Source organism: Lepidothrix coronata, unplaced genomic scaffold, assembly GCF_001604755.1.
Source record: "Lepidothrix coronata isolate B3197 unplaced genomic scaffold, Lepidothrix_coronata-1.0 Scaffold151, whole genome shotgun sequence".
NCBI lineage: Eukaryota > Metazoa > Chordata > Aves > Passeriformes > Pipridae > Lepidothrix > Lepidothrix coronata.
The window spans coordinates 383,365-401,923 of NW_016690331.1; positions in this window are offsets into that span (position 1 = coordinate 383,365).

Sequence of the window (18,559 nt, forward strand, 5' to 3'; positions counted from 1 at the left end):
CCTCTCTTCTTGTATGAAACACCTTTGGAGGGAGATTCTTCTCTGCTGTTCAAGGAGGACAACTGGAAAAAATTTCAGCTATGGAAGAACAACAACTCTCTCTTCCTTCAAAAGAAGAGAAAATAGAAGCAAATAACCCTATAGTGAGGACTGAGAAGGTCCATGATTACCCTGAGCACCAAATCTGTGTTGGCCAAACCACCATGAAAAGGTTTCATTGCTACATCTGCAAATGGCACTCCCGGAGTTTTCTCTTGAGGATCTGATGCTGCTGCCTGTTTTACCTGTTGCAATTCCTTACGTGGAATCAGGAAATCGTCTTTTATCTAGAGAGTAATTTTTTTTGTTGTTTTTGTTTCATATTTCTCTCAGAACTTCTTTACTGTCTCAGTTTCTCACTCTCTTTATTACATACATTTGTTTTTTTCTTAATACGCTGTCTTGTTTCCTAAGTGCTGCATAGCAGTTGTAGGTGAAATAGTACCTTTCAAGATAAGTCAGGGATCAAAGATGAAACTTTAACCATTATAAAGTATCTGCTACTTGTGCTTGCACAAAGGGAATAGCTGTGACTGTTGCTAGTAGTAGTTTGTCATCATTTAGTGAGCCAGGCTGTGAAATAATGGCTGTGCTTTGTCACTGGAGCACAGCTGCTAATTGCATTCAGAAATGCTCTTTTTTTCCCCCTCACTATTTTTCCCCTGTATTTTTTTTATTTTCTGCGTAAATTTTCTTCCTCTGCATTTGGCTGAAAGCCAGTTTTCTTAAACCAACATGAAAAAGCTAAAAATCTTCTCCCTTTGAATTCTGGTAGATCTCTCTTCTGCTGTCCCCACGCTTCACGAAACCCTTTGCAGTGCAGTGCTCATCGACAGGAAACCTCATCTCCTACAGGAGACTGAACCCTCCCTGAGAACCCACCTTCCTCCTCTGAGCATGAAAATCACAGAATCATAGGATTACAAAATGTTTTGGGTTGGAAGGAACCTTAAAGACCATCCAGGTCCAACCCCCTGCCATGAGCAGGGACACCTTCCACTATCCCAGGTTGCTCCAAGCCCTGTCCAACCCGGCCTTGGACACTCCCAGGGATGGGGGAGCCACAAAATACTGTGCAAGCAATCAAAGACAGGTTCATCCAAAATTTCTGTCTTTATCTCCTGTAAAATGAGCATATGAAAACCTTTAATTAGTTTAAATATTCACAACAAGGGTACGCTTTCTCCTCGGAGTCTGTCAAAACTAGCAGAGAAAAGAAAAAGCAGTGAGTGTAAGCAAAAGCCACACAAATGCATTTCAGAAATAATAAAAAATGCTCTCTTTAAATAAGTAGCAAAGTAACCACTGCAATAATGTACCAGAGAAAGAGGAAGGCTTTTAATATTTGAGGGATTAATCTAATCAAAGGTTAGATATATCTGCACTGTGGATGCCTGTAGCTGAGCTAATCCTTGTTTCCCTTTCTAGTCATAGAAATCTAGTTCATACCATCACCAGAAACCAGAGCATGAATCACATCGACCTAAGGGGGGCATGTAAAATAAATGAGAAAAATCATATCCTAAAAGTGCTGTTTCTCTCCTCTACCTTTAAAGGAATCTGTGTTGTCAACATCCAAAGGTGGATGTGATGAATCCCACTCTTGTCTTCAAGACAAGTCCTTTTGTCACTCTAAGGAGATGCTTTATCCAAACATAAATCACTGACTTCAATAACTGAATAAATTTTAGTGTCTTCTGATGCCAGATGAATGGAAAGGTGTGAAACTTAATCCTGATAAAAGGAAATACTTTTTCAGACGAGCTTTCAGTGATGGAACACATTTCCATAAAAAATGATAGAGAGCAAGAGTACAGTTTGGAATGGAAAGAATTAGAAAATAAAAAAACTATAAAGATTAGAAAATAAAAAAATGCCAAGATTATCCAGACGAAGTATTAATAATGATGAAATAAATTTAGTAGGATCTGTTACAGTTGAAAGTTGCAATCAGTCCATAATTACTAAAGGTCAAGCAAAAAAACCCTAAAATATATTACCCTAAACATCAGATTCTTCTACTTCCACGTAATATACCTTGCCTGGGCAAAGTGAAGACTGGGTTAGACAGGCAAAGAATCAGGAAATCTCTATATTGTCAATATATCCTGGAAAAGAAAACCATTCATTTTATTTCTGAGGTAATTAATAATATCTATAAAATAAAACAAAAATGAAAACAAAACCAAAGCCAAAAACACCAGCCTCTATTCTTATTTGGAGCTGGATTTCTAATCTGTGATGGGATTTCTCACTTTGCTGTTTGAATTTGTTATGTTTTCTTTAAAGAGGTGCTGGATTTCCTGATTTTGTCAGTTCTCTTTCAGCAGGAACAAGGATTGTTGTTAGGGTTACACAGGGAAATACATGTTGCAGAAAGCAAAGCAGAGAGTGAGTTAATTACAAAAATCAAAGTCATGGAGAACAAAAGGCCTCATATATCACATAGCAGAAAGACAGGGTGGAATGTCACTTCAGGGAAAAGCTCCTCAAAGTGATTTTTTAACACTCTCTTTTATCTCTGAGCTGTCTCACTTCCATTTTTATTAATCATTTATATTTGCTCTACATAGTCATAGAATAAACAGTGCATAAAGCCAATAGGTTTAATACAACTTCTTTTGTATTTCTGTCATAGCAATACCATCTCAGAATTTAGAGTGACTCTGCATATATTTTAAATTTGAAATAGAGAGTTCCTCACACGCTGCTTTTTTTAAATACCACCTTTGTTTCCGCTCTCTGTTCAATCAAAGCATTGTCTGATTGCAACCTTCTGACACAACAGAAGGTGGATATAACACATTCTCATCCGAAAAAATTGGTAGCTTATGAGGTTTTTTTTTTCCCCCCCTGCAACAGAAAGATTAGAAAGAATCAGTTGTTACCTCTGCCCGGGGCAAATACATTTTGTCTTTTTTTTTCATCCAACATACTATGAATTCACTAAATGTCTGCCTTTGCAGCCCAATTCCTTTCTAACTCAGTTTAGTCTCAAGCGTTGTATAAAGGTTAAAGCGTCCTTTCTTCAGTCAGTTCTGATCTTTGCCCTTTATCCAATTGTAGCTGTTTGCATCTATTTCTCATTCTTGTGGCTTCTGTTCACTGGTGCTGCTGCTTTAAAGATGCTGCTTTTCTCATTTCATTAGGGAGAGATTTTATACAGGGCGACTGATAGGTCAAGGGGGAATGATTTTAAACAGAAAGAGAAGAGATTTAGCTTAGATATTAGGAAGAAATCCTTCCCTGGGAGGGTGGGGAGGCCCCTGGCACAGGTTGCCCAGAGAAGCTGTGGCTGCCCCATCCCTGGAAGTGTCCAAGGCCAGCTTGGATGGGGTTTGGAGCAACCTGGGCTAGTAGGAGGTGTCCCTGCTCATGGCAGGAGGTTGGACTGGATAATCTTTAAGGTCCCTTCCAACCTAAACCTTTCTATGTTTCTATGATTCTGTGATATCCGAGTGTCTCACAACCCTCAGGATCAAACCTACCACCACCCTTGCAAGAAGTGGTGAATGAAGGGTTTTTGAAATGCTGGCAAAGATACAAGTCTAGAATTCAACCCATTTTCTCTCAGTGAAGAGATTCTCAAAATAGTTCGTCTGCACTGAAAGCAAAAGTATAAGATGAGTTTATTCCACCAAGTGAAGATGTCTCCAGTATAAATGTTTACACATATAAATGTGGAGGGACTATCACTTCAGCCTCCTCTTCCATATGTACACATCCTCAGTGCAAATAAGGTCAATAATTTCTGTTATAATACACGTTGCTCATGCTGATTTCAAGTGCTTTTACAGCCAAAGATAAAGTACATCCCTCAGATGTCTCCCATGATATCCTTGGCTTTTCCCCAAGTACGTGCAGACTTAATACCATTAGATCTCCAGGCAATATAAATTCACATATTGCAAATTGCTGTAGCACCATTTAACCTTTCAAAACAACTTCTCCACGTATTTCTTTTTTTTTTAAGTAATAAATATACCTCCTGCAAATGCATTAAGAATTAAGCTGAGGTTATTCTTCCTCTGAAGTGATGGCTATGTCTGATGTATAGAAGGCCTGAGCTGAAGTTGTGTCAGTGACTGTGTTGTCCTGTTTCTCCTTCTCTTCCTCATTTTCCCCATTTAAAAATGGCAATCACGAGTCTGGTCTCCCCTGGAGAACACCAACAACACAACTATGAATTACAGAGTATTTTTCCTTCATCTCATGGAAGCACATCCTCACACACACACCCCCTTGAGTTAGAAATGCAGAACCCCTGGATCCAGCTGTTTTCTCTGGGCACTTCAGCCCAGGGTAACCCACATTCCATTAAATCTTTGCCATCAGCGTGAAGAGGCCAAAATGAAAGTTGGTTTTCTGCATATTTGTGACTACAGCAGCTAATTTTGAAGCATCTAGTCTGCTGATAAATATTTCAATGAACTGTGGAGCCGGTAACATCACAGCATTATGCAGTTTTCTGCAATAAGCAGGAAAACACAATCCAGCTGCAGTGCCTCTAACTCTGAATGTTCCTTTTATTCATTCCTAGTTCTTTTTTATGAGCAATAAAGCACATCAGCCTATGAATTCTGCTCCTTTACACTTAGGACCATAATGAAATGCTCTGAATGAACACGGATTGGAAATCTAGAAAAGAGAAAGAAACCCAAACCAAAATGTCATCACCAGCAATAAAGACTTTATAAGCTTTAGAGCTGCAATTTTTGTGGACAGTTTTGTTATTTTTTTCAAAGAGCTTTCCAAATCATGACAGGAGAGCAGGCTGGCTTAACACAATCATTTCGATTGCACAGAATTGTCTCCAAGTAAAATTGCCAGTGATCGTTCCCATTTGAAGCACTTCAGAGCATCTCCGAGGGAATCAGGGGCAGAAATTTGCAACAGGAATCGGAATTAGCTCTGTAAGGGAAGCAAAGAGCCTGGGGATTCCTGAAAAACAAACAGAGTGTTGGGGAAATAATAATTATCCTCTGTGGTTCACCACAGAGCCCTGCAGTGCCCTCGGGCAGAGAGAACAGGGTTTGTGTTCTGCATCCCTGAAAAGCTGAGTCTGGGAAGAGAAGCACAGGACCTGCAAGCAGCACATCTCCCCCTGGATAATACAGTGTTACAGAAGGGCTGGATGGTCACAGGGGTGCTTAGACAGCCTCATGCCTTATTTCCTTTGGGTTTAGGGTCATTCCAAACATAAAAGTGCTTTTCCTGCACAGGTGAGTATAAATGTTGACGTGTTAAGAGAACAAAAATAACAGGAGAGGAGAGCGTTTTATAGATTTGACATTGCTGGTGGCCAGAAAAGGATTTTAAAGAATCACAGAGTAGAATCAGAGAATCATTAAGTTGGAAAAGACCTACAAAGTCATTGAGTCCAACCTTTGGCTGAACAACACCTTGTCAACTAAACCACAGCACTGAGTGCCACCTCCAGTTGTTTCCTGCACAATTCCAGGGTGGGGACTCCACCACCTCTCTGGGCAGCCCATTCCAACACCTGACCACCTCTTCACTGAAGAAATACTTCCTGATATCCAACCTGAACCTCCTCTGACACAATTTGAGGCCATTTCCTCTTGGAAAAGGCATTTAGGTGCCTACATTTCCTCCAGGCAGCTACATAAGCAGCCTGGCCTTGGAAATCAGAAGTAGTATTGCCCAGTTTTCATCATGAATGAGTCAAGAAAACCCAATTAAGAAGTATGCCAATTTTCTTGTTTCCCTCAAATCTAAATCAGTGATTTTCAGTACCTTCTCATCTGTTAACCCCTGGGTTTTTGTCCCTCTCTGGTGCTATACAACAAATTTAAGCCTACAAACATCTCAGCTGTGTAATTACCACAATCAGGGAAAATGGGGGAAATATCATTCTGGAGTAATCCAAAATTATGACTTTCCAGGTCACTGAAAAATTAAAGAGACAGGAAAGGAAGAGTGCAATGTCACCAACCCCATTTTCAGGGCAGGGAGTGCCAACAAAGCAGAGGTGGATTTCAGCCTGTTCAAAAGCAAAGTCACATTTTGTGTGGAACTGAGTAAAAACATATTCATGGCTGCACAAGGCAGCACAGAGAGTGGAAGAAGCAGTAATTTACTAAGTGGAAAATTAAAATTCGGAAGAAAATTAGGAAGAGATAAAGACTAGACCAGAACATGATGGTGTCAGCCCCTTGGAAGGTCTCTCAGGTCCACGTGCATGGCAAACACACCTTCAGCTGCAGAATTGTGGACAGACCTGCTTGACACAGAGAGATTTGCTGCAGCTTGGCTCTAAAAGGCACCTTTGGTTCTGGTGGTGCTCTTGGGACTTCCACCTTTGGAGGTTTGTGCTGTACCTTGCACAATGTTGCTTTGTTCTTATTTTCTCAGCACAGTGCTGCTCTCCCTCAGTCTTGTACAGCTGAGTACAATTTTTATCTAAGGGAAATATTAAAAGGAAAGGACAGGAAAGGAGGGAGGAAGAATGCCTGGGTTTGGTTTTTTTTTTCCTCAGATAACAAGAGGATAATATGCGCCAAGAGATTTGGTGTAGAGTCACCACCCTTGGTTTCCAGGAGTCAGACATGGTTTGTAACTCCAAACTGGAGTCAGCAGTCTCAGCCATCCCCCTGCTGCAGAGCTGAGGAGAAAAAGTCCTGTACAGGCTTGTCCTGCTCAGCATGTGGCCAGCTTTGGTCCTCCAAATGGATATACCTGAGCTCTAATAATCTCCTTCTGGACCAGAGGTGACCCTGAAGGCACAGTCACTGCCTTCTTCCTGGATCCATGCTAACAAATCCACTGGGCTCAAACGGTCTCTGTACATCACAGTGTTTATGGCCAGGGTGTCCAAGGGACAATTAAGCCACATTCCCAAATGAATCACACTCAGACTGTGAGGAAGGAGGAACATAATCTGAACATTAGCTAATTAAAGGTGGTGGTGGTGGGGAGAACACTCCAGAATCCAAGCCACTGAAGGGATCTGATATAAATTTGAGAAAGCTTTTTAGCATAGCAGGTTTTCTCTGGGGAACAAAGGTCTTATCATGCAAAATTTGCTTGGTAGTGTAACTCAGAGATCCAACTTTATCTCTTCATCCCCAAAACAGCTACTTCCAGTCATATTTTCATACAGCCTCTGCTTTCTGAAGTCTGGGTAACACTTTCAGGCTGTTCAGAACACCACTGATCTCAAAGAAGTGTTAAACAAATAGGATTAATTTGCCAGCATGTAAATAAACTAAGGGGGTTGTAGAGAGGTGGGGTTTGGTCTCTTCTCTCAGGTGACAGGGTGAGAGGAAAAGGCCTCAAGTTGCATCAGGGAAGGTTTACATTGGATATCAAGAAAAATTTCTTCAGCAAAAGAGTGATCAGGCATAGGAAGAGGCTGCCCAGGGACGTGGTGAAGTCACCACCCCTGGAAGTGTTTAAAAGGCTTGTGGATGTGGCACCTGGGGACAGGGTTTAGGAATGAACACAGTGGTGTTGGGTTAATGGTCAGACTCCATGATCTCAGAGGTCTTTTCCAACCCTAATGTTTCTGTGATTCTATGATTCTAAACTTCCTCTCACCGTGGCAAGTGTCGTTTCAAGGAGTGGAGGTTTGTTTCTTAGCCAAGGGTCTCCCAGTCAGGGCCTGAGAATCTTCACCTCTTCCCAGTAAGATTTTATTTTGCAGGATCACTCATTACATCCAGCTGGGCAATACTCATCCACAGCTACACCCCTCCTGAGGTGGGTAGTGGTGGGATTACAAACCAAGGACATAAATGTGCACCTGCATTGGCATCAAGAGAATATGAAAAATATCCAGTTGTCCTCCAAGGGCCTTGTAAACATGTCCAACATCATGTAAACATGTCCAATATTCAGTTCCTTTATCTCAGGCAGCTGATGGATGAAGAAAGAATGATAGAATCATGGAATGGTTTGGGTTGGAAGGGACCTCTAAAGCTCATCTTGTCCAACCCCCTGCCATGGACAGGGACATCTTCCACTATCCCAGCTTGCTCCAAGCCCTGCCCAACCAGGCTTTGAACACCTCCAAGGATGGGGCAGCCCCAGCTTCTCTGGGCAACCTGTGCCAGGGCCTCACCACCCACACTGTAAAAAATGTCATCCTTAGGATGAGGGAATGATCCCTGTGATCACTCCGGAACAGCAAACAACTCTGACACACAGCAGAAGGAAGCTGGGCTGCCCCTGAGCAGCCTGGGGTTTGTTACACAATGTTTTGCTTGTCTGGTTTCTGGCAGGTTTAGAGCTGGGCTTGTTATCTCTGCCTTGCCACGTCCCTGAGCTGCACATCCTGAGCCTGAGCAGAACAACAAGAGGAAGGGCAAAGCAATAGTGGCTCAAAAGCACTGCCTGGGATCCTGGGACAGGTTTGGTTTGTGGGTTTGGTGGGTTTTTTTTCCTTTTCCACCTCACTCAGGAGCAGTAGCAGCATTTCCTCGCTGTGTACAGAGGTCCAGTGATGTAAAGGTGACGTGTGGAAGGAATCAAAGACGTCATTCCCATTAAAGCCAAATGGGGAGGCTTTTCTATCTATAATAAAGAGTAATAATAAAATACTGCAACTGTCTGTCTCTAACTGGCAACAGGCAGCCTTAAAAATCTATTAAAGGAGATTAAGGATCTGGAAAGCTTTTCAGTTCATAAGCCAATGAATATAAGAGCTCTAAAAGGGAGAGTTGGAAGCTGACTCTGAGGTCCTTCTTCTATCACTGATGATAAATGTAAACATGATTTCAAACAGTGCAGAGGGAACCTCTTGAGTCTCACACAAAGGGATTGATTAGGGAGGGAGCTCAGGACTGTAACACAAAATGCACACTCTTCACTTGTAAACAGAAGTGTTTTCAGAAGGCCAAATCTTCCTTTAATCCTCAGTGCAGATATCACACGAGCCAGCAGTTCTGGGGCTATTTTTCCTCGCAGATAATGAGGTTAATTGACAGCTGCAGCATCCTGATAAGGCCTGCTTGGAAGATGAAATGCAGGCCCAGAGACAGATGGAACAAGATAACTCTAATGACCAGCATTAACAGGGATGCTGCCCATGATTAAATCTGTGCCTTCATGGAAAGAGGGGGGAAAAAAGTTACTTCTATATGTGGTTTCTTTTCCAGCACATAATCTAATAACAGCAAATGAGGCACTTAAATCCAAGAGGACCAGTGCAATGATTTCTTGTGATTTGGAGAATTACACACCTGAGAATCAGGAATGGAAGAACTGGAGGGGTGTGTGTGTTTTGACAAGCAGTTATTTTGAAAAGGTTGCAGAGGGAGAGAAGATAAGACTCAATGTGATCCTCTTCGTCTGTCTGTGCAAAAATAAGAGTGGGAGTAGTTACTGGCTGTATAAAGAGGCGAATAATGTGTTATTTTTGCTCTCTATACTGTTTCTGTGGAATTCATCCAGGGAAACTTCACATCCATGTGCACTGCTGCTGAAAAAAAAAAAATTAAAATTATTAAAGCTTACAGAAAATGCTTGACATTATTTATCTGCTAAGCTGACATTTGCTGCTGAGCAGGTCAGACCCAGCTCATTTTATAGTCAGTGGGAAGGAATAGGCACTTTTCAGGTGCAAGTCACGTGGCAAACTTCAGATATTTATTTGAGGGTAAGATAAATCGTGGCCTGGTTTCCACTGACTGTTTTCACTGGCTCTGCAGTGACTGCCAAGAGTCAAGAGGAAATCCCACCAGTAGAGATACTGCTATTGAAATTGTGTTTAATTGTATGAATCACAGTCTGAAAAACACAAAAAAAAGCCTGAAACAAAACAAAAAAAATAATTCTGGTTTGGTTATCACAAAATGACTTAGATTAGACTTATAATGGTCATATAATATATGAATATAATATTTTGGAAGGAAATAAGGCCTTCTGATAAGCTTTTTAACCTAATTGTGTAAGATAAAGGAGGAGGGGCTAGAATTTGAAGTCAGGTTATTTCATATTAGAAATAAAGCCTGTTTTTAACATTCAGTAAACAACCCTAAGTCAAGCCATGATGTCTCCAAATGAAAATAGGATGTCATTCTGGAGGAGGTGCTTTAACCAGGACAAATCGTTGAGCACAGGCTCAGTGTGGGCTGAATATCATAGAATTTGTGGGCTGAATATCATAGAATTATAGAATTATTTGGTTTTAAGAAGACCCTTAAGATCACTGAGAGTAAACATGAACTTAACAGTGCCAAGCCCATCACTGAACCATGTTCCCAAGTGCCACATCCACACGTCTTTCAGATCCCTCCTGGGATGGGGATTCCACCACTAACCTGAGGAGCCTTTTCCAATGCTTGACAACTCTTTCCATGAAGGAATTTTTCCTAATATCCAAATTAAACTTCAGCTGGTGCAACTTGGGGCCATTTGCTCTTGTTATCTGGGAGAAGAGACCAACTCCCACCTGGCTCCATCCTCCTGTCAAGCAATAAGGTCCCCCTTGAACCATCTTGTCTCCATTGTTCTCCTGTAGTCAAGGTTAAAAATCAAAGTGTTACATTTACTCTTTGATTTATCTCTAACTTTGTCAAATACAGATAATTTAATCTTTCTTTTTCTTTCCATCTCTCACTCTTATCCTGTTTCTCTCTCTCTTTATTTACATAATGTGCAACAGAAGTGGGTCAAATAATTTTGCTTATTCATAGAAAACATTTTCTCCCGACATACAAGAAGTTTTCCTTACAAACAGTGTTTCAGTTGTTTTATTTTTGGCTTTGGTGGCTTTTCTGTGATTTTTTTTTTTTTTAAAGTATCTACAACAAACTGTGGGATTTAACAATGCTCAGAAGGAACTAAAACCAATTAAAAGGTTTTATAGGGATTGAGTGAACTCGATCTCTTTGCTTCAGTGAACCTACACGATTCAGAGGGTCAAACGTTTTGAAAGGATGATACACAATATGAACCTCATAAATCTCATATATAGTGATTGGCACAAACTCTGGTAAAATTTTAGGGATTGTTGTTCTGATCAGAGCCAAAGTCTTCACTGGGTCTGGGCAAGCAGCTCATATTCTACATCTACCCTGAGCTAAGGAAAGGAACTTAAATACTGAACATAACTCAACATGGCCCATTTATCCTCAGAGACTGTGCAGAGATTCACAGAGTATTTCAGGCTAATTAAACCATCCACTTTGGGTCATATCCATCCTCCTTACACACACCTCAATGTCTCGGTTTTAGATCCAGTCTGTGTAGCCTGGCTTCTCCCTTCTGTCACTATCTGCGTTATTAAATCTCCTATAACCTGCAATAAATTATTAATTAGGAAAACAACCTCATGTCTGACAAGACTGTTTTTTGCCAATTTTGTCAAGCCCATTAACCTTGTTAGAGGTATGTGCTTGTTTCATCCCATTATCCAGCAAACTGTGACATCAGTATAAACAAGGTTATCTGGCTCTTGCCTGCAGGAATACGTTACTTTTTTTTTTACTATTTTTTTTTTCCTCACCACTGGTGAGAGCTGAGTCTTTCCTGAAAGTCTTACAAAAACAAGGGATGCAGATTTAAGCTATCTCTGCCTGGTCCTCTCAATTCTCATGTCACTGCTGTTTCAGGTCCCTTAGGTCACCAAAACATGACTTGTCTGGAGATCATACAGAACAGTAACAACTGTTGCTGGTTTAATATGAACTAACAAGAAGATATTTTAGCTGATTTTAACTCTTTTTTTTTTAATCATCTGTCCACTGATCGAAATGTTCTTCTGAGCAAACCCAACTTTCATTTTATGTCCTTAAAAATTAGTCTACTTGTGGAATACACCTGCAAGGAGAGAGGCCACATGACACAAACAGTGAAATACAGAGAAAATGTTACTGGTAAATAATTTAAGAATTAAAGAAATTTCTAAGGAGGCTATTAGTCAATATTGCACATCTGTAGCACAACTCACGATCCCCAGCTGACCAGACTAAGAAAATATTTACGGGTCTGTATGGAAAGAAAATTTATAGCAAGATAATGAGATACTTTGGGTCCTTACAAGAACTTCTTTCCAACCACAAGGGAGAACCAAAGCAAAAAATCACAGGGAAGACAACTTGAAAGCTTTTTGAATGTTCATCATTTCTGGGTGATGGTCTCCACATATGAATTTTGGAGATTGGAGTCACTCTTTTTCTTCAAAAACCAAACTTTTGACTACCTTTGCAGAAAAAATTGATGTATCTTAAGATTTTATTGTCCCGGAATTTTGATTTATAATTATGACCATATAATAAGAACTCCTTCTCACATCCTTTCTCCTACTCCTCTTCTCCCTTTTTACCCCTATTTTCGCCAGTCCAGGAAAAAAACGTTTGGTCAGGGAATATTTTTTAGTTTTTCATTCATTTTACTTTCATGAAAAATTCAGATTGTGACCTAGAAAGGCAAGCAAAGAAATAATTCCTCCCTTCCCCCAGTTTTTGAGAAAAAGTGTTTCCAGGAAGGAAAAGGAAGCTGGTTAGAATTATAGCACTGAATAATTTTTCCACCAAAAATGGAATCCAAAATGCATTCCGTTATTTGGGTGAAAAAGCCTTTTCACTAAAAAAAAAAAATCTAATTTCCAGCTCTTCCAATATATTAATCACATTTGTCATTGTTAAAATTTCAGCTTGTTTCCCATGCCATTTAGGGAACCCTTTGAGAATGGAATGAAATAACATCTTAAACAAGGAAAATTACTTTTTTTCCTCTCTGACAAAACAGGAATCTTATTCTAACCATGTGGGGACCAATTAAAGACACAGCCAGGACTGGGAGTGAATTAGTCCACGTGGGTAAGATTTACTGTGCTGAACTTCAGGGGAGAGATTCATTTACCTGTGTGGAAGTACCTTTTGGCATTGGGGTTGCTCAGCTGTTGAGGATACCAGCAATTTTATTTAGGAATCAGAATCCTATCCTACATCTCCCTTGAGCAGACTCCTTTTTAGCTTTGGCCCTTTCAGTCTGTAGCATTTTCACAGATAATAAAGACAGTTCACCTGTGAGTTCTTCACCTGAGGGAGCATTTGGCTGGTGTGAAATAAAAGTACAGTGCTCTTATGCTTCTCTCTCTCTTCATTTCAGGAAGGAATTGTTACTTTCTCCTTGGTGACCCAAGCCAGAAGGGATGTGAGTTCATAGACTGAAAGAATTATTTAGGTTGGAAAAGGCCTATAAGGTCACTGAATCCAGCTCTTAAACTGTGTCGTGTTCAGCACCAAACCATGTCCCCAGGGGCCACATCTTCCCAGCTTTTAAATCCCTCCAGGGATAGCAACTCCATCACTTCTCTGGGAAGCCTGTTCCAATGTCTGACCACTCTTTCAGTGAGGAAAAGTTTCCTAATATCCAATCTAAATCTCCTCAGGTGCAACTTGAGGCCATTTCCTCTCATCCTGTTGCCCGGGAGAAGAGACCAACCCCCACCCCCCCACAACAACCTCCTCTCAGGCAGGTGAGGAACTGCCTTTTCAGCCCCAAAGTTGTTCTTTATGGCTTTAGTTGGGCCTCCAACAGCCTTTGAGAGCTACATCCAGACGGGAAAAGATAAAAAATGCCTGGAAATCCTCTAATCTTCACCGCCAGCAATATCCACAACACGTCCTGCTGTTTTCAGGTAAATATTTGGACCATGAAAGGTGAGCTGAACAACGTGGCACTGACAGACAAAGCCACTTCACACCATGTTCTGTCAAGCACAGATTCAGCTGCTCAGTAGGGACTAAACAGACAAGCAAAATTAGCTTCTGTTGTGCTGTGTGCAGTGTCAAGCCATTTTACAAGCCCCACTGTGGTGACCTGAAAGAAACCTATGGTTTGCTGCACACAATTTTTCTTCCATCTGGCTTGTTTTAGGACTGGGAGGGGGGAAATGAGGCTGGATGGAAGGGCTGGAGTGAATACATGCAGTCCTGAGTGTTTTCAATAGAGCATTAATTGAAATGTTGTAGATACTGTTTGCCTCAGCTGTAGCTGTTCATAATAATTATGTTGATGTATTCAGAGAGGAACAAAAAAATATCTCTCTTCTCAGAGAGAAAGAAATTTAAGCACTGGGTTGGGCATTTGGGAGCCTGGTAAACTCCTGGTCCTGGTAAATTGGACATGTACAAGTCCTGGAGGCAGATGGGATGTATCCAGCAGGGAGCTGGCTGACAAAACGCTGCCAGTCTCCATCTCTGTTGAAAGTTTGCAGTGATTAAGAGATCTCCCCAATGAAAATAAAATAAAGTAAAATAAAATAAAATAAAATAAGCTATGTTAATCCTTACAAAAAGACAAGGAGGGTTCAGAGAGCTACATGGCACTTACTTTATCACAATCCCTGGGAGTGAAGCAAACCCCCACAGGGTCACCCACACAGGGAAGAAGTTCTTCCTCATATTCAGGTGGAACTTCCTGGGCATCAGTGTCTGCCTGTGGCCTCTTGTGCCATTGCTGGGCCCCTCCCAAACAGAGCCTGGTCCATCCTCTGACCCCTCCCTGCAGATTCTGGTAGACATTGATAAGTTCCCCTCTCAGTTGTCTCTTCTTGAGACCCAAGTCTTTCAGCCTTTCCATATAAGAGAGATGCTCCAGTCCCTTCATCATCTTCGTAGCCTCCCCTGGACCTGCTGAGAAGCTCCATGTCTCTAATTTACCACTTTCCTCCTGGGAAATTTTTGTTTCTCTGAGTTTTCCTGTCTCAAAATATGCACAGACTGCAAACCCCACCTGATTTGTGATCAAAAGAGACAAAATATTGCCACCTGATCTATGCTTTATTGCACTGGACAACCCCAGCACTGAGGGAACCTGATTCTGATCCTCAACATTCTCGGTTTCTTTCTCCCTGACCTCACTATATTGAAGGTTTTGAACGTTATGTAATTAACTACACCTTGCCTTCACTCTGCCAAACCTTCTACAGCAACTCAGGAGGGGTGTGGGATTCCCAAAGGTCATTTTCTCAATCTGTCAAGCTCATGAAGTTGCCTTGGTAATAACATGGGTGGAAAGTGTGGGAGCTGAGGAATGAGCACATCCCATTCTCTGAGGAGTGTGGTCTGTGGTCACAGATCTTCCCCAAATCTGGGCTGATGAGCTACCCTTGACAGCTGGAATGTGAATGTGGGAGATGTGTGCACCCCTAATTCCTGGAAATTCAAGTTAAAATGGGACCTCATCACTGACATGGTTGATTTTGGCTGCAGGTTGATGGAGCAACAGCAGGAACACAGTCAGTTGTGACACTGTGGCAAAACCCACAGTGACTTCTCTAAACACAGTCACCCGTGGTCCTCTGGCTGTGCCTTAAAGCAGATGACCCAAGATCCCTGTATGTGCAATTCCATGCTGGGCAAAGCTCCAGGAAAGCCTCATCTCAGGAGCTGTTTATTCAATTGGCCACTGCCGTGACCACAACTGTACAAGGAGAGTTAATTGCTTTTCCTGGCAAAAGAGGTGAAGCCTGTAGCCTTTATGTGTTGTGTCACTTGTGTCCCCAGCCAGGTCACCTGATGGACAGGAAAGCACCCCAGCAAACTGAGCCCCTGTGAGAAGCCTGACAAACTGCAGTGGAAGGAAGGTCAAAAATAGGGTTTCCTCCAGTGATAGTGGGGTCCATCCAACACCACCGGTGTGGGAGGTCTCCATTCAGCTGCTCCACCAGCTCCATGCAGAGCTGATCACTCAGACCTGCTGTAACAGGGGCATGTTGGATGAGCATTTGGAGTCTGAAGACAGTCAGTACTTTCTGACTCAGATGTCTAAACATGCTGGCACAGAATTGTTCAGTTTTGAAAAAACCTCTTTTCTAAGGTCATCAAATCCAACCATTTACTCAGCACTGACAAATCTACCACCAAACCATGTCCCCAGGTGCCACATCTACACATTTTTTGAACACTTCCAGGGATGGTGACTCCACCACTTCCCTGGGCAGCCCGTCCCAACATCTGGCCACCGTTGCAGTGAAAAAATTTTTCCTAATATCCAATCTAAAACTCCCCTGGCTCAACTTGAAGCCATTCCTTTTTGTCCTGTCTCCACTTGGGACATGGTTACTTTAAAAGCCTCACAGGAGGTCAGTGATCCCCTTTGGCCACCTGGATCTCAAAGATTGCCTTGTGATATCTGGAAGGGAAGTCATGGATTCAACCTAGATCCAGAGAACTGCCAGCCAAGGTGTCAGTGCTCCACCTCACAGCCTCGTGGGGTTTTACTGTGAAATGTCACCTGGGTGGAGAGTCACAGTTTTCCACTGCAGGAGCACTGACTTGGCAGTTGCGCCCAAAGCTCTTGGAATGACAACAACCTTTTACTGGGACACCCCCACCCAAATTCACCACTGAAATAAACAATCAAACCTCCAATATTCCTTTTAATTTGCTCCTTGATTTCTATGGAGACATCGTGACGTGTTTTTAAAGCCCTTCTGTGCCGATCAGGAAAGGTGGACACTTGGATTTTTCTTTTCAATTATAGTTAAGTTTTTTCTCTAATGATGCTGAAACAGCATCTGGGGCTTTAAGGAAAATAAATTAATTTGGAGGTTCATTTAAATTTAGCCTTTCACCTTACAGAGTGATTTTATATTAGATACAAGGTGTCCAGGCAAAATCACACCTCGGACATGTCATTTTTCTTTCACTGACCATGGAGGGAGCTGAGGCAGGTGCTTGGGATGCTTTTATATAGCTCAGTGAAATGAGTTTCACTCTCTTTTCTCAGACATAAAATAAATATCACGACAACTGGGAGCATCCTGGTTCCTTCATATATGGTAAGTAGTACTTTTTCCCTCACTGTCATTCTGGTGAAATGTTAGAATGATATTTTTTTTCCTTTCATCTTTAATAAATGTTAGGCACCAACTTCACAACTTGCCCCTTCCTGACCATATCAGAAAATAAATTGGTTTTGTAAGAATTCCATACTGATGGCAGATTATCTTTAGGTTTTTTGTTTGTTTGAGCAAGACCACATTTAAATTTCAAGTTAATATATTAGGATTCCAGCGATTTTTTTTTTCAGTGTCTACTGAATTACTGATTTTTAGCAGCAAGGATATGTGAGAAAACATCTCTGCTCTCAAGCTGACACCGGAGTCCTATCTTTTGAATAAAACAGGACAAGGGATGCTCAAAACCTCTGAAAAGCAGACAGACAGTACCTCTCTTCTACAGTCATGTACCTGCTTCTGCTGTTTATTTTTCAGCTGAAATAACAAGTTTTGTTTGTTTGGGTTTTTTTTAGAATCCCCAATACTTGCTGTGGAAATAATGATGAGTCCTGGGGAAAAAAAAATAAAATAAAAAGAGGCAATTCTAGGTGAGGATATGGAAAGAGGAGATAAATTCCCAGAGCAACAGAGATAAATTCTCAGTGAAACAGAGAGAAATTCCCAGAGTGACAAAGACCTTGTGTACAGATTTTTTAATAATTAAAAAAAAAAATAAGAGGGAGAAAGATAAAAAAAAAACAAAGAAGCGAATAGAAAGTTCTGGGCTAAAAAGCTGATTTTAAATATCTGTGTGATTAAAAATAAGATGTCTCACGAAGGATCTACCTTTACTATTCATAAGCACATGCAAAATAGGCATTTCTGCCTGAGCTTGTCCTCCTGGGGCTCCTTCAGAAGGTCCAATCAATTCAGTCAATGGATGGGAAGCTTCAGCTCCTCTCGTGCTCAGTTAGACAACCAGCATGGATGAGAAGAACCCTGGTTTTGTCCATTGATGGTCAGGGAAGCCTTGGGGGAAGAAACTCACACTCAGTTCTGCTCTGCAGACGTCTGGTGAGAGGTGAAGGAAATCCCACCCTTGGGAAGGGCAGCAGAGCCGGTAAATCCAACACTTTAAATGACAGGGTTGTCCAGTGTCACCTCTCCTTATGTCTCATGTTTCACAGAATCACAGAATAGTTTGGTTGGGTGGGATCTTCACGATCATCCAGTTCCAACCCCCCTGCCACGGACAGGGACACCTTCCACTGGACCAGGTTGCTCAGAGCTCCATCCAACCTGGCCTTGGACACTTCCAGGGGTGGGGAAGCCTGTAGCGGATTTCCATGGCTGGGTTTTGGTAGTGGGGGGGGGTGTTACAGGAGTGGCTTCTGTTAGAAGCTGCTGGAAGCTTCCCTTGTCCCGTGGAGCCAATGCCAGCCGGCTCCAGACTGACTTCCCACCACTGGCCAAGGCCGAGCCAGTCAGGAGTGACAGTAACACCTCTGGGATAACATATTTAGGAACAGAAGGTTGTGGCACAGAAAGAATTCCAGCCAGGGAAGAGCAGAGTGAGAACATGGGAATAACAACGTAGACACCAAGGGCAGCGCAGAAGGAGGGGCAGGAGGTGCTCCAGGAGCTGGAGCTGAGGCCCTGCAGCCCGTGGGGCAGAGCAGGGTGGGGCAGCTGTGCCCCTGCAGCCCATGGAGGACCATCAGGGTGCAGAGACCCCCCTGCAGCCCATGGGGGAGCATTGGGGTGCAGAGACCCCCCTGCAGCCCATGGAGGAGCATTGGGGGGCAGAGACCCCCCTGCAGCCCA